Source organism: Cavia porcellus, unplaced genomic scaffold, assembly GCF_034190915.1.
Source record: "Cavia porcellus strain 051 isolate PalLab524CR breed Dunkin Hartley unplaced genomic scaffold, mCavPor4.1 scaffold_13, whole genome shotgun sequence".
Classification (NCBI taxonomy): domain Eukaryota; kingdom Metazoa; phylum Chordata; class Mammalia; order Rodentia; family Caviidae; genus Cavia; species Cavia porcellus.
This window is the reverse complement of record NW_026947496.1, coordinates 4,889,493-4,906,174: the sequence shown is the minus strand read 5'-3', so window position 1 is coordinate 4,906,174 and position 16,682 is coordinate 4,889,493. Positions and strand designations below refer to the sequence as shown.

The window sequence follows — 16,682 nt, the reverse complement described above, 5'->3', positions numbered from 1 at the left end:
GCACTCCGCCGCGCAGGCGCGCAGAGCCGCATTGTAGGCCCCGGCCTCGGCTGTAGGACACCGGATTCCACGGGACGCGCCGCCTCCGGTGCCGTCCCGGCGTGGGCTGGCCGTGGAGGGGACCGGGGCTGGGCTGGGGACACCCAGCCCTTCCTGCAGTGCCCAGGGCGCCGCCGGCCTGCCCTCCGCCGCCCCCAGGAGGCGGAATTCCCGGCTCCAGAATAGCGAGGCGGGGCCCGCGCGGGAAAGCAGGGCCCACCGAGGGGCGCCCCCCGCAGGAGCCCCGAGCTGGCCCTTCACGGCTTGGTGGACTTTGTGTCGCACGAAAGCCGAGTACGGCGCCAGAGAGCAGAGCGAGGGCGGGAGCCCAGAAACCAGAGCGTCGGAGCCGAGCTGCGGGGCGGGCCGCTAATGATGGGCCCACCGGACACCCGAGGACACCGGAGGACGCCCGACCTGACACACGGGGCACGGGCCCGCGGGAGGGTCGATCTGTTCACACAGTTTAACATGCTTGACAAAAACACTCAAACGTTTGATCTTTGTAAACATTTGTAGAAGAAAATCTTACATGAAAAATAACAAATGTTGGACGAATGTGAAAGATGTGAGAAGAAATTTTTCAAATAATTGCTTTAGTGGTTTGTTGCGTGTGTGTTGTTCTGTTTTTGTTTCTTGAGACTAGAGTCGCTATGCAGTGCAGGCTGGCCTTGCTCTTGCTTTGTAGCTCAGGCTGGGCTCCGACTAGCAGCAATCCTCCTGCCTCAGCCTCCTGGGTCCTGGGATGTCAGGCTCGCACCATGCAGGGCTACCTTAGTTTTCCTTCGTTTACTCAGCTGTGTAAACCCCCTTTCGGGGGTTTCCCCCGCCCCTTCTATTCATTATTATTATTTTGGATACTAAGAATCTAAAGCAGCGATTGTTCGACAGAAAGCCGAAGTCTTCCAGTGTCTCGGGGTGGAAAGCGTTTAGCTTTCCTGGGTGAAACCCGAGTCCACACAGCCGGCCCTGTTTGGCCAGCTCTGGAACCTAAGCAGAAGCCCGGCTTCCGGGTGGTGGTGCGGGTGGACTGCTCCCACACAGCGGGTGTCTCCCTGTTTGCAGGAAGCTCTCCTGGCTCTGCGCTCGCTCTGCCGAGCCGGGTCCCGGACGCTCCGCGCTGGGCGCCCACAGCTGAGCTCTGTGTGGACTCACAGCCACTGAGAAATCAGTATGGAGATTCCTCAAAAACTAAAGCCAGAAACTCCGTTCAGTCCAGCTGTTCCCCTTGCAGGGATTTCCTGAGTCAGTCGTCACACCTCAGTGACCCACGCACACCCGTGTTACAGCAGCACAGCTCCTAACAGACACAGCCTGTCTGTTATCAGCACAGGGGCGGCTAAGGAGTACTACGCTGCCTTAAACGATGATAAGCATAGCATGGTTTCTCTTCTATGAGAAATCCAAAATAAAAGTACAATCAAAGACAAAGAAAATCAGAAATAACCAGGAGGAGGGAGATGGCTCTTTTCCAGGTGGAGTGGGGACAAACGACAGAGGGATGAGAGCACAGCAGGGCAATCACAGGAAAACGCGAGCTGCCAACAAAAATCACAGACTGGGTTCAGAAATGGAGGAAGGGGCAGGGCAGCGCAGTCAAGTGTGCGGCCCTGCGAGTCATGTCCACCCCATCCGGCCCAGCCACCCCACGGGTGACCACAGCCATGCTTCCTTGGTAAGTGGGGCCTCTCCCCTCCGAGCGGCAAGCTCTTACAGAGGCTTCAAAAAGTGAAGAGAGCCAAGGGATTCGAATCCTCAGCCTGCCGACCCAGTCGGGTACCTCACCCACTGCGTCAAAGTGAACTCGGGTGTCCCCGTCACAGACACTTGGGAACATGGTGCAGATGCCCCGCCGAGTCACCTCCAGTGGGGGCCAGCGCACTGCGGACCCCACAGGTGCCTGGAGACCACAAAGGAGGCACGGCCTCCGCTGGGGGCCCCTGGTGTCCACGTGGCCCAAGCTCAGTGCACCATGCAAGGGTAGGGGCTTCACGGAGGCATCGGGACCAGGTTACACCGGTTAGGCCACTGCCTATTTACAGCTGGGTCCGCTGCCTTGGGGGCGGGTGGCAGCGGGGTGCCAGGAAGTCACTGTGGACTTCACCCGGAAACAATACCGCAACACGGGTTCTATTCCCCCTCCTCCCCTCCCACCCTTCCCCTCCCCTTTCTCCTCCCCCTCCCTCTCCTCCATCCTTGTGCTTATCGCATTTTCCTAAAGACTAAAAATTTACAAAAGTAGTTTATGTGCAATAAGAAAAACCAGAAGTCACAAAAAATGAAATGTTACAGTTCAATAAAAATTACAAAATAAATAGATGGTTTTATTTATAGAGTACAAAGAACATACTGAGTAATCTTTATAGACATATATAAGTACAATGCTAATAATTAAGAGCAAGAGAATGATTATAGCTGTTATCTCAGCATGAGAGAACGGTATAAAATGCGGTGGAGGTACAATTTATTTACCCATACTATTGGACGTGGACATTTGGGTGGTTCCAGCTGGGGGTTATTGTGGGGAGCCGCTGAAGCTGGAGATTGTTCACACATGCAGACCAAAACGAGGCCACCCTGAGAGCACCGAGAGCCGGAAGTGAGCCAAGTGAACAAGCTGTTCCAGCTCCAGGAGCAGGGCGCTGGGGCAGCCCTGGGAAGGTGCAAAACAGACGGGCTGAAGTGGGCGTCAGCCTCCTCAGGGTAAGAGGAAACGTGCTGCGGTGGCTGAGCAGTTCCCTTCCTCCCACCAGGAGGGCGGGCTGCACTAACCCAGCTTTCTGTGTCTTGTTGCCCTTCTGGGTCACCTGGGGAAGTTCAGAGCCCCTGGTCAGGCATCCTGGTTATGCACAGGATGACTAAGAATGCTCCTATGTTTTTTTTTTTTTGTGTGTGTGTGTGTGCCTGTGCACAAATTTCAATTTTGGTTGTTGTCACTGTTCTGGGGATGGTACCCTAGGCCTTGAAATTGGGCCACATCCCCAACCTTGTTTTAATTTTTTTAAAGGCACTGTCTTGCTAGGTGTCCTAGCCTGGGATCAAACTTGGAATTCTCCTGCCTCAGCCTGTGTTGAGATTGCAAGTGTGAGCCACCACTCCCAGATTCAGTGGGTGTTAGCATAAGAAGCTGAAAGGATTTTTGATGTTAGAACTCTGACAGCTTTCAAGACCTGTCACTCTTACCTCTGCCTCACATCTAAGCCCAAAAGAAAGTGTGTTGAGTCTATGGATTTGTGTGTAGCACAAACATTTTAGTGACATTAATTCTATCTGTGAACATGGGCTATCTTTCTAGTTACTTGCATTTTCACCAATTATTTTCATCTATTTATTATGCTTTTAGTGTGTAGATATTTCAGCTCCTTGGTTAAATTTGTTTCTAAGTATGTATTCTTGTTGCTTTTGTAAATTTTCTCTTAATTTCTTTTTTTGAATAATTTATTGTTATTGTAAAAATTACAACTGATGTTTTGATTGATTCTGTACCCTGCTTGTTCCATTTATTTATCCTAACAGCTTTATGGTGGAATCCTTAGAGTATTCTGTATAAAAGATCATGATGTCACAAATAGCAGCGATTTAATTCTTCCCTTTCCAATTTGACTGTCTTTTCTTTTGTCTTATTGCTCTGACTACAATTTCCAGTACCCTGTTGAATACAGACAGATAGTGGGTATCCTATTTTCTCTTCTTAGGAGGAAGAGATTTCTGATATCACAAGACCTTTATTATAGTGAAATACATTCTTCTCTACCTAGTCAGCCAGTTTTTGTCATCAATTTTGTCAAATCCTTTTTCTGAATCTCATCAGCTGATAATGCTTTGTATCCGTTGTTTTGAGCTTTTTCCCACCTGCTCTGACATGCTACTTTGAAGGCCAGAGGTTCAGCCATGAGATTTTCACTGCCCCAGTGCCCTACTCCTGTACTAGGAAGAGACTTACTAGGAATACTCGGGTCAATTCCCCAATTCTGGCAAAGGCTAATGTGAGTTTTCCCTGTTGGCACTATACGAGGCAACCATATGGGAAAGCAATAGCTACAGCTGTGCTAACAGAAGCAGCTACAAAACTAATTCTGGGGCAAAATGAGAAGTCCGGACTACCCCTCAGGTCAAGGCTAATCCTGAGGGGAAAAAGGTTTCTTGTGGTTGACATGGAAATGGCTCAGTATCAGGCTGTGCTTTGAGGTAGCCCTCAGGTAACCAGCAAGATCTGCATTGCTCTGAATCCTGGCTGGCTGACGCCTACAGGCTGAGGTTAGCCGCTATTATGAATAAATTATTTCCCAGACACATGCAAGCAGGAAGGACATCAGCACCGGCCACTCTAAGCCCCCCAAGGGGGCAGGGTTCACTGATGGAAGCACAGGGCCTGCCTCAGTTCACAAACGGTTTTGTTTGTGAACAATTTGGCTTGCGAACTGAAGCATTTGGCAAAATTTGTCTTTGTCTGCACTGGGTTGTGAACACATCCACGGTCATCTCTCTCCAACAAACATGAACATGGCTATTTCTTCTAGAATAATGGAATGAATTCATGAACCAAGGTGCCACCATAGTTTTTTGTTTTTTTCAAAAAAAGACATCAAAAGGAAGGTTAAATCAGTTATCAGTTCACTACAGGTCACTGAGGCCAAAGTTCCCATGGACTTCTGCCCAAGAAGTGGCACTCATAGCCCTTACTTAGGCATGAATATTAGGAAAAGGCAAAAAGCTAAATATTTACAGACTCCAAAAATGCCTTTCTGGTGCTGCACTCCTATGCAGCAATCTAGAAAGACCAGGGCCTTCTAATTAATCAACAATCATCTATAAAGCACAAGTAAGAAATTCTATAACTCCCAGAAGCAGACCTCCTTCTCCAACAAGTGCCTGTTGTTCATAACAAGGGACACCAAAGGGACAGGACTAAAGCTCTTTAGGAAATCAAAAGGCTGAGTAACAGGCAAAGAGGGAAGCCTTAAGGTCCAGGCCTTATTCTCTGTCCCTGAGGAACCGTTCAAACTGATCTTTCCTTAAGGGCTGTAGTGCAAAGTACAAGAATCCTGCATGGGAAGCGGTCAGGTTTGCACAGGACCAGGACTCTACTGCGAACCTCCAGAAGATGAGGCTCCTCTTCAAAAACAAGACTCCACTGCTGCTCTAGGTGCACATAGGTAGAGTTAATTACTCCTAATCCACCACAGCTCGAGCAGGTACCCGAAATGAGACTCGCTTTTAATTAGATCCGTAACGTAGGTTATCTTGCTGGGGCTATGGCTTTCAGGTTCTTGAATAATGTGCCTAACATCCCTCTCCACCACACTTGCATCTGCACAAGAAACATGAAAATCTCACCTGCTCCTCACATTTGAACTCTACACCCCAACCTAACAGAATTACTCTCCTGACAAATTTTCCAGGCTTTCTCCGATCAAATAGGGAGCTTAACAGTTTGTCACATAGACATTAATTCCTTTCTTGTCCCGATAAGTTTTTTTCCAACCCAGTCAGTGAGGCACAAACATCCCCAGGAGTAGTAGAGCACATCATCCCCATGGATAGAGTCCAGTTTCAGCAGGAAATCGCTGTATGAAGACAGAGACTTCCACACCTCGGCACCTCAGGAAGTTACGGGGATTGCATCTCTTGGGAAATGAGGCAGGGGATCAGGATGCCGCAAACAGGCTGAGCAAGTACGCATGGCCTGTCAATAATGCAGACCCAAGAAACGTGTACAAAAGTTCCCAGAACCTGAACCTGAGACCAACCAGAGAAAGCTCTCTTCAGTTTCCCTCGGGAATCCAGCAGCTTTTTGACGTCAGCCTGAGAAGCGGAAGACACAGAAGACAGCGGTCACTGAGCTCCTGGCCCTGTGCTCGCTCTCTCCCCCTGCAGAGTGCACTTCCTTTCCTGCTTTTAGCTGATGCATAATCCCTCGCATTTCCCCAGCCTTTATCATGTAGAACCTCACAAAAAAGTAAAGTTTGGAAATAATACTTTATTTAATAAAACATGGTAAATGGTCACATAGAAAATGGGACATTAATACGTTTTGGGTTGCAAGAGTTAAACCACTTTCTAAATCTAGTCACTACTATCAGTTTTTTTTTTTTTGAAAAATTGTAAGTTTTACAGAAACCCAATCCAACCAAGGTTTCAGGCCATTTTCTTCACTGTAAAAGCAAAAGGATAAATCTTTAATTGCATTTTGTATCTTTCTTTTCAAGTTTGAATGTTACATTTCTATGAAAATCTACTGTAAATTGCCCCAACTTGGAAAGATGTAGTTTTCCTCAAGGATATTGGCGCCATTCACCCAAAGCCTCTGCCTCATGCTGTCCGTTTCAGTCACCCTAAACAGACGTGTGACATCCTTCTAATCACCTCCCAATAATAATAAAAGCTGTTAATTCTCCTCGAGCAGCTCCTAATGCCGGTGTCCTAAACACTTCAGAAGCAACCTGCACAGCTGAGACGAAAGACATCTGAGGTAAGCCCATTACCCTGCACAGTCTCCCACCCTCAGCAAATCAAAACAGTATCAATGCGAGCCCAGGGCTTCAACCAGTTACACCTCACTATTCACACCGCCCAACCAGACAGCTACAAAACACATCAAACCCGGCTTCCAGCCTACCCACCCTGGATCAGCTGAACAAACCTAACTCCCTCCTGACCCCCTGCCTGCGTCTGAATCCTGATCCTACCCCCCCAAATTCATGCCTCATTAACCTCATCTGCCCTTTCAACCAGGAAGCTGCCCCACCTCAACCTGCTCATGTGCAAAGCAGTGAAGAAGACACGCAAAATACATAAAGTTTTTAATATTAGACTCAACAAATAAAAAGTATACTTCTATAACTAAAACATGCAAATCATAAATATTGTATAACTTCTTCACTGAGTGTTTACAAATAGGCAGTTTATAGAGAACTGCCGTTTTACTCATAACTTCTCATATTTCCACAATAGTAAAAAGAAAGCCTAAAGTGAAGTAAATCCTCACACCAAATCCCCAAATGCATACGCTGCACGATCACTTTATGTATCACTATTTAAAGTTTTTAATGTGGTAAGTGAGCTTGTTTCCTGCCGTTAGTTTGTCTACTCTAGGTTGGATTGATGGCAATGCTACTCTCAGCGGAAAATGTATATTTAAACTGTTTCTGTGTTTTGTCTTAATAACACTTAAAGTAGAGAACCGTGTCTCACACAGACAAGTTGAAGGGAATAAAAGGCAAGATTTTAAAGCAATCTCAGCAAGTCAGGATACTCATTTTAACTTTTATCCAGGATGAAGCAAGGGATGCTGTATTTTACAATTTTATTTTCAACCTTTCTTCCGAAGCTAGCTCCAACAACCTAACCTGGAGGGTTTCGGATAAATTCAAATTACCTTTGGATGAGAGAAATGGGTTTTGGATTCATGAGTTTCCTACACATAAATCTTCTTTTGATGGAAAATAAAATTCAGACTACTCAACAGATTTGTAAGATGTTCACTGACAACTTTCTGAAGATGTGCACTACGACATTATCGGCTTTACTCGTGATTGTTGTTAACTTGTGGTACATGCAAAACAATGCTCAGTAATTCTGCTTTTCCAAATTTCTAACTTTTGTTTTTATCCTTTAATCTATCTTCCGTTGAAAAATGTTGCATTTTTTCCTTGCACAGAAGTATTAAGGTCATTAAAAATATAGAAAAATATTAAAAATACTAGATAAATAAGCAAGTCTGGTGGTATAGGTTAAAAACTGGTGGTCAACTTAGCACCAGTGGAATTAAATCACCATAGTGCTAAGTATAGATGCTCCACCTGAGGAAAGTTGCCAGCATAAATAGACACGTGGAAGAGGAGGTGTTGAGGGTTTTTCTATGTGTTGCTGTTTGAGTCACTGGTTCTCCTGGAGAAGCTCTGGTCCTCACATCGAGCTTTGCTTCCTGGCTCCGGAGGGAAGATGTGTGCCTCTTTGGTCTCCAGGATGAACTTGTCATGCTGGCTTCCTGGCATGTACTTGACTATGCTTATCATCAGAGGAGCTCAGGGCCTCCGTGTCACTGAGGATGGCTGTGGTGCTTTTCAGGGCAGCTGGTCTTTGTTTTGAGCATGACTTCTTGGCTCCAGCATAGAACCCTCAACCTACCCGCTGGCATAGACTTTCTAGCTTCCACTACTGACCTGTGGGCCTTCCAAGCATGGATCCATAAAACAGACTGGTGTGAGTCCTTCTCGTGAGCTCTAGACCTCCAGTTGGACTCGTGGAAAGTGTTGTCATGGGCTCTAGGATTTCATCTGGACTCATACGGGGACACTGCTGTGGGATTCAGGCCCTTGGTTGAATATTCTATGTCTTTGGTGTTGTGGAGAGATTTCCTCCATTTTCTTGTGTTAATTCTGGGTGACCATCATAAAATAATAGTATAATTTCCACGTCCTGATTCTAATTGTTTGCCTCACAACCCCTGACTACAACATGTGTATATCCAGTTCACATCTAAAATGTAGAGACGAAAACATGTTTCTTGCCTTGCAAATTTCAAACACTTTTGACAGAACTTTCCCCCAGACACCACTGTATCTCAGCATGTAGCAGCAGTTGCTTATGGTCAGCTTCCATGTTATCACACCATAAAGTGAACAATCTTGAATGCACTGGACTTTATATAATTTATAGTTTTCACTGTGTCAGTAAGCACACTGTGTAGGTCAGCTGATATTTTCTTCATAGTCTGACTGTCGTGAAGGATGAAGCGATGTGTTATTTTACGTTCTGGAGCAAGTTCCTTAATCTGTGTGACCACTTTGGAATGTGTCATCATTGTCGCCGTACCATCACTCTTAGACAAAACTTCAATTCCAAGCCACATCTGCTCACAACGCAATTTTTCACAGCGTCGTACAGTTCTGAAATAGTTGCATTTGAGGGCAAAAAAGGCTGAAAAAAAAGAATTCTTCCTTGATGCCATCACCGTGCTCAAACCTCACACACGCTCAGAGAATGATCATTAGCACTTTGCCAGCTGTCCCTGTGCCGTGGGCTGCTCTCCCCTGCCATCCGCCAGCTCTTGGACGCGGCGAGCTGTGGTGTCATCGGAACGCGGTACTTGAGCTACTTTCTTTGCTGCAGATTCACCCAAAATTCCAAGCAAATTTTTTTTGATGCAGTCTTTCGTAAGTGTCTCGGCGACTGTGCACGGAGTTTTAGACTTGGCAGGCAGGAGTGCCACTCTACAGGAAGCCTCAGAGCGCTAGTGTTTACACGGGAAACACTGAACACCTGCTTCGGCTGACTTTTCAACTCACTACTCTTTCTCTCAAGGAATTCTTTAGGTTGTGAACTTATTTATGTTTGAATATAAATGCTGCTTAAGTTTGATGGCTTCATTGCTTCATTAGCCAATACATCTCCACATCTCGTTCTTCACCATCAATTACTGCTATAAAACCAAACTCAATATATGAAAGATCATATTTCCCAGTAAGACTTGAATGGACTCCATAGACTTTTCCTTCTCCAAAATGACTTTTATTGTTACCATTTCTTTTATTACTGCTGCTATATTCCAAGAAGGTGTGTCTTTTCTTTTTTTTAAATTGTGTGAATAAGTATTTATAAATTTTTTTATTTAAAGAAAAAACATAAAAAGGGTAGAAACAATACAGAATTTCAGAAAAATAAACAGTAAGAAATCACCAGTCGATAAGTTACACACCGTCATCTTAGAAATAGTTGCTCGAGTTAAAAATTAAAGCATACGAAGTGATAGTCAAACAATGACACTGCAAACAGTTCTGCTCACTGATCCGACAAAAACTTAGTAATATGGTTATCAGTCCTACACACTTGTTTTAAGATTAAACATAGCAAAACAGAGCAAAACAGTTTATAAGGAAACAATGTAAAGAAATACAGATTTCAAAGCAAGTCCACTGGAGATCTTCACTGTCTATCTTATTGTCTCTAGTTTTCTTCTAAATAGTTGTCCCCATCTTCACATACATTGAATATATACTGGACATTATAGAACTAATCAGATCATTACAGGATGATGAAGGCTTTTTAGGTCTTCAAGACCTGATTTTGGGGAAATCAATAATGACTACCATAATGTTTCTCAGTCTCTTCGTAGTAGCCGTCTTTATCTTTATATATGCTGAAATTAAACATAAGAGACTAAACTAATATCACTCTGAACAGTGAATGACAGTATTGCTAGATTTCATATCATAACGCTACAGAATTAGCACTGGGATTCTTAGTGTCTCTTCTTCAGAGCATCCGTTCAGTACATTGTGTATTATATAATCTGTTCCCGTAAATAGTTTAGAAATTCTTCCCATGTGTGACTCTCTACATGTATATCTATCCTTTCTGTATTATAGGAGAAAACAGATCAAAACAAGACAACAAAATAAATTCCTAGAAAAACATGAAATGAAAAAGACATATAGGACCACAATATTAGGTGATCTACTGTAGTTACTATGCTTTCTCTTGTTATTTTCAATAGAATTGTCCACATCATCAGGCTTACTATAATTGAACATAACATTACATAGCTATTTTATTAAAAAGAAGGTGTGCCTTTTCTTGACATGGAAATCCAGTGAAGCTTGTTTCGCTGTCTGCCTAACTTAACTTGCATAACTTTATTAATGTTACAACAATTAGTTTAAATCTAGATTTGATTAAAAATAAAAGATGATTTTTAAACCAAGTTATAAAAATAAATACATGCGTACATTTTTTAGATCAATATACAGCAGTACTAATTTGGTTCACAAGCAGAATCATTTGGTAAAACTGTGTGTTTGTGAACTCTGCACCTGGTAATGAACACAATCACAGCCATTTTCTCCTGCACACACATACAATGTGGTTATGTTTTCCAGAACTGTGCAATGAATTCTGGTATCACTACAATTTTAAGTTACAGGTGATGAACTAAATGTAAGCACACATCACAATGTGATCTTAGTTGTGTCTGCAGAGCACAACTTCCACTACAGGGGACTCACACTGGGTGGTCAGCAACACCTATACTGGTCTACATTCGGTAAGACACATCCGTTAATCATGTGCTAAGACGCTGCAGCCAACATGTAGTAAACACATCTACACTTTTTTTCTCTATCTTCAGCTTTTATACTTTTGTTTTGTTTTGTTTTTTGTCTTTTTGAGACAGGGTCTTGCTATGCAGCTCAGGCTGGCCTCGAACTCACTTTGTAGCCCATGCTGACCTTGACCCCGCAGCAATCCTCTTGCCTCAGCCTCCCAAGTACTGGCATTACAGGCTGCACCACCATACCCAGCCAGCTTTTATACTTTTTTCATGGACTGCTAAAAATAATTTGCAAACCATCATATCAATAGTTTCCAGATAACACCTTGAATACCAACAGCCTTAATCAAGTGTAACTTTCATATTAATAAACATCAGCTGTACCTCAGAAAGCCTGATTTAAAACTGTGTAGGTCTTATCTCATTTTCTCAGTTCAAATCTCACAACTAGATTCTACCCATCCAAACCTGCCTTCTGACCAGACTTATTGTCCTTCACCCATCCTAGGTATTTACTTGACTTGAAATGTCCTTTACTGTCCACCCTCATATATAATTGAATCAAAGTAACCTTAAATTCACCAGACCAAATGCATTCTTCTGCAGAATCCTACTACTGTGCACAATATTGTATTCTCTTGATACTAGTTTTCTCATTCTCCCCAAGAAATGTCTAACAAGAGAAAAATGTTCATCTCCTCTAAACAATAAACAAGGTAGCATTCAAGCTTTGAATGTCAAACTTGATGAAAAGGTGGGAGTCATACTTTCCTTTAGGGAAAATACACTGAAGGTAGCCAAAAATGTGCTTTTTTGTTTGGTTTGTTTTGTTTGTTTTTCTTGTCTTCCTGAGACAGGATTTCACTATGCAACTCAGGCTGGTCTTGAATTCAGTTTGTAATACAAGCTCGCCTCAAACTCCTGCCTCTACCTCTTGAGTGCTGGGGTTACAGGTACGTGCCACCAGGCCTGGCCAAAATATACTTTCGAACAACTTGTCAAATAATTCTTATCCATTAAGATCACAGCAAAGTGCAATAAACCCTTTTCCATTTTCATCATAAGAGATACTCAAACTCTTACCCAGTCTTCTACTGTGTCTGGTTAAAATAGTGTTTCTGATGGCGTTAGCATTCTGAGAGGTTGAACAGGCAACCCTCTCTGAATCTGCTTCCTTTTCATTGTACTGGTCTCATAACAAACACCCCCAGGACGTGGTAACCATAGTCCGCAGCATCCTGGAGAGAAGTCATCCCATGAAGTGCATAGGCATTTCTAAGACACAATACGTAACTACCAGGAGCTTTCAGGAGGGGACTGCCAGCCTCGTTAGTGGTAACAAGAAGATTTTCTTCAATATTACTACGATCTGTTCCAGTCTGTGTTTTCTTCATACTGGGGTTTGGAGTATTTCCTAGTCCTCTGTAGACGTGGTCTATTTCACCTCTGTGCAGATGGGCAATGAGCTCTTCAATGAGAGTGGGCAAGGTCTAGCTTAGCTTCAGAGCGAAATGCATCTTCAGACACAGTCTGCTGCACGCCTCTGGGATAGGGCTGGTTTTGAATCACCTGAATACATCACAAAAATTTGGCCCAGTGGAGTGAATTGCTCATTTGTGTCCAGATTTTCTTCTGGATCACCTCAGTTTCTTCTATAGAACTTTGGTTTTGACAAGCCTGAGGCTTCCCAGGGACCATTTCAGAAATCACTTTATTCAGTAGCATTTCTAATTAGTATTTCCAAGTCTTACATAACCATCATGTGACAAAAGTGGAAGCCAGGTTCCATGGTCAGCTGCTCCATGGAAGTGCCTTTTTTTTTTTTTTTTTTTAATACACAGGGACTAATTAATTCCATTGCAAAAGGCCCACAGAAAATCTTGTGTTCAATACTTTTGATATTCTTACATGACAGCCTAACTGATCTGTATTAGTAGAAGTGTATTACTCTGGTTAACTTTTCCTTCAGCTACATTCATATAAGATGAAATGGAATGAGGCCTCGTAACCTCCAGGACTAGACCTTCCTCCCTTCAAGTCTCTTCTTTCCCAGGACTGAGTTATCCTCACCATTATCTTGAAGCGGGTGTGGCTCTGGAGAGTCACATTTCATTCCTCTTCTGCAGGTTGGAATTCCATATTCCGGCACTCTTTTGCAGAATTTAAAGGGGTCATTTCTTCTGCAGCAATGTCTCGCTCATAAGTGCCCTGTGGAATCTGGACAAAGGAGTATGTTTGATAATCAGTAAATAATTACTGTACAACCCACACCTAAGCATCAAAACTTTCTTGCACTGAACAGAACACAAGGAGGTTTAGAAAACATTGTCTTCATTGAATTCTTAAGGGCAGTGCAAAATAAACCAAGAAAAGAAAGGAAAATAAAAGAGAATAATGCCAGCTCTATAACAGAAACTGGCTGGCTCTAAGGGACGGGCCTTGCTGTGCATCCCTGCAGCCTCTGTTTAAGGTATAAGCCATGTCCTAATTGTGATAACTGAAAAAACCTGTTACAGTGTCATGAGTTGAAAATAAACATTTTTTAGTAGAAGCAAGTTACCAAATAATGACTAATGAGCTACTTCACATAGGAAAGAACCTAACAATTGTTCTAAACCAAATGTGGGAAACCTCAGTATAATGGAGCGGCAAAAGCCATCCAGACTGGAAAGTGTGTTGGATGGAAAACAGTACCTGCTCCTCATGCCAATTATGTGGAACACGGTTTATAGTTAAAATTCCCCAGCTGTGTCAAAATATATTTTATAGCTTTTTAAGTCCCTTGAGATCCAGTTAATATTTATTCAACACCTTTACTTATTTCTCCTTGGCCTCAGGAAGCTTGTTTTTTTTTCTCATGGAACCAGGGATTAAACTCACAACCTTGCGCTTGCCAGGCAGGTCCTTATGCCACTGAGCTAAAGCCCCAGCTCTTGAAAGTGTTTGTTATTTTGACTTTCAATTCTGAAGAGTCAGAGCCAGCTGTGTTACAGAATAGTTCACACTGGGATTTGTCTTAGTGTTTCTTCACCAAGAGATTCTGGTTAGATGCTTCTGCAGGACACTGCAGCAATGATGCATACTGATCGTGGCACACCACAGAGCACGTCCCAATGGGCTGTGTCACTGTTGGTGAAGGTAGCAACGAAAAGACCCATTCACTTTAAAAATACATTGTCCTGTCCAGGCAGAGTGGCACATGCTTGTAATCCCAGCACTGAGGGGCTGAACAGAAAGACTGCAGATCTGAGCTCAGTCTGAAAAACTTACCAGCATCCTGTCTCAAAATTAAAAAAAAAAGGACTGGAATGTAACTAAGTGCGAAGGCCCTGGATCCATTCTCCAGTACTCCCCATCTTTTACATAATTAAAATAAACAATGCAAGGCCCGTGTTGCATTTTCTCTGAGCCAGACACAGTTTCAATGGTTTTTCCCAGAAACAGTGATTCACTTTACAAAGTTTTACATAATAAAAGGTCAGGTAGTATGTAGACTCATCACCCTGGGGTGTCATCGCCCCTAGGCCCTTTCATGGGTGGGGCTGATACATGCATTTCTGAAATGTCACAAATTTAACTGTGTTAACCTCATGGGGGTTTCCATGCTTTTCCACATTCCATATTTGTAACTCCTGTTACAGTGAATAATGCAAAACAATTAAAAACAGCATATTCACTTGCTGTAGCCTAGATAAACACAAAATGGCTTTAAGTATCACATTTCTGTGTTATGGCACACTCCCAAAGGTGTTCCTACTAAATAAATGTAGCATTGTTAGTATTGTAGATTTACATGTCTCCAGATAGTATTCCACTAACAGTATATACTCAAGCCACCTGAACTTTTCCCTGTATTTGTTATTACTTTGAGATTAGTTTGGGTTTGTCTGTGTCTGTTTAATCATTTTGTACTTAATGTATTTGTTTAAAATACTCTAAACATTTACGTATACTAAAAATCAAAATATATTTTAGGAGAAATCTTTGTCATATCCATACATCCTGAATTCTACTTTCACCTTCTCTCATAAGCAGTTTTCAGTTTAAGCTTCACTTTGGGTTTACTTTTGTGAAAATATGTAGAAATGTTTTATATACACATATATGCACTGACTTGGTTACTTTTCTCATTGCTGAGACAAAATATCTGACACTGAAATGAGGGAAGGAAGGGTTTATCTCAGTTTGTGGAGGTTTCAGTCCATAATCAGCCGGCTCCTAGGGAGGGTGGTACGGCAGAGGACGACAGTTCATGGTGGCAGAAGACAGCAAAAGCAACGAGAGCCAAAGGGGTTGGGGGGCAGCGGGCAGAGAAGACTCTTTCTGTCCCTTTTACTGCGTGAAGGCCACAACCATCCTGGGGTTGATGTAGCACTCACACCCATAATGCCAGCAGTGGACAATGAATCAGTCACAAATTCTAGAGGCCTGCCCCCATAACCACATGAGGCTTTGGGGGACGTCCAGACCCCAATCATAACATGCCGTTTGCATGTATAAGAATGTGTTTACTTCTGTATCTGTATACATTACATACAAATTAAATGCTAGTATACATATGCTTATTTCTTCATATTATACTAGTTTCTTTTTTCATTTAATATAAAAGTAGTATCTGAAAACCATTTCATACTAGTTCACAGATATCATCCAAATTCCTTTTTGTGCCTACAAAGGACACTATACTTGTTGCACTGCTGAATATTATTCAGTGATACATGTGCATGAGTGCTTAGGTTAGTTACAGTTGTTTGCATTTACAAATCATACTGCAACAAGAAACTATTTCTACCTTCTATTTGCAAACATGTATTTTCAATAAGTTCCAGAAGTGCTATTGCTAGGTCAAAAGGTAAGCGTCTCATTAAGATTCTTAGTCTATGACAAAATGCACTTTGTAGGGATGAAACCTTCCATACACCCACCACCACCATTTTGGAGGGCTTGATTCTTGTCAGGCCAACAGGCTGTGTGGTCAAGCTTTGGATTTTTCTTCAATCTGGCAGTTGATAAACGGAACCTCTACGTAGTTTTGACTTTTTATGACTGGAGTTGAGCATCTTGGCATAGATTTAAAAAGCTTTTTAAGACTGTCCCTAAAAACTGCTCAAACCTTTTTTCTTCCCCCAGTACTGGGGATTCAACCTAGAGCTTTTCTGGCAAGATTAGGCTTTATCTCGGATATATTTTGCAAATAATTTCATTAATGTATTGGCTTTGCTTATAGATTTTTCCTTTTTGTACTGGGGATCACACTCATGACCTCATGCTTACCAGACAGGCCCTTATGCTACTGAGCTAAATCTCTAGTCCTCTTGTAGATTTTTCACACAGAATTACCCTTTTTCCTGATATGGCTATTTTGTATTTTCTATTCCTTAACTGACATGCATGTGTCAATACCATGGGTTTATCGAAAGAGGCTTTTGGCACCTTAGTATTTAGGTAATACTATTTCCTTGTTCTTCAAAGTTTATTGCCTAGCAATTCTTTATTTACACATCTGAATGAAGTTCATGGGTTTTAACAATTTTTGGTCCATAATTACGCAGTTAGTTGCATTTCCTAAGACAGTGGGTAGACATTCATTTTC

The 16,682-nt window shown here is 42.8% G+C and overlaps 3 pseudogenes; all 3 read right to left on the bottom strand.

Annotated features, from left to right (window-relative positions):
* Positions 1–7,085: 7,085 nt before the first annotated feature.
* On the bottom strand, positions 7,086–7,861 carry LOC111754962 (SCAN domain-containing protein 3-like; annotated as a pseudogene).
* Positions 7,277–9,692, bottom strand: LOC111754961 (SCAN domain-containing protein 3-like; annotated as a pseudogene).
* A 2,468-nt stretch (positions 9,693–12,160) lies between these two features.
* LOC111754960 (SCAN domain-containing protein 3-like) lies at positions 12,161–13,303 on the bottom strand (annotated as a pseudogene).
* Positions 13,304–16,682: the final 3,379 nt, after the last annotated feature.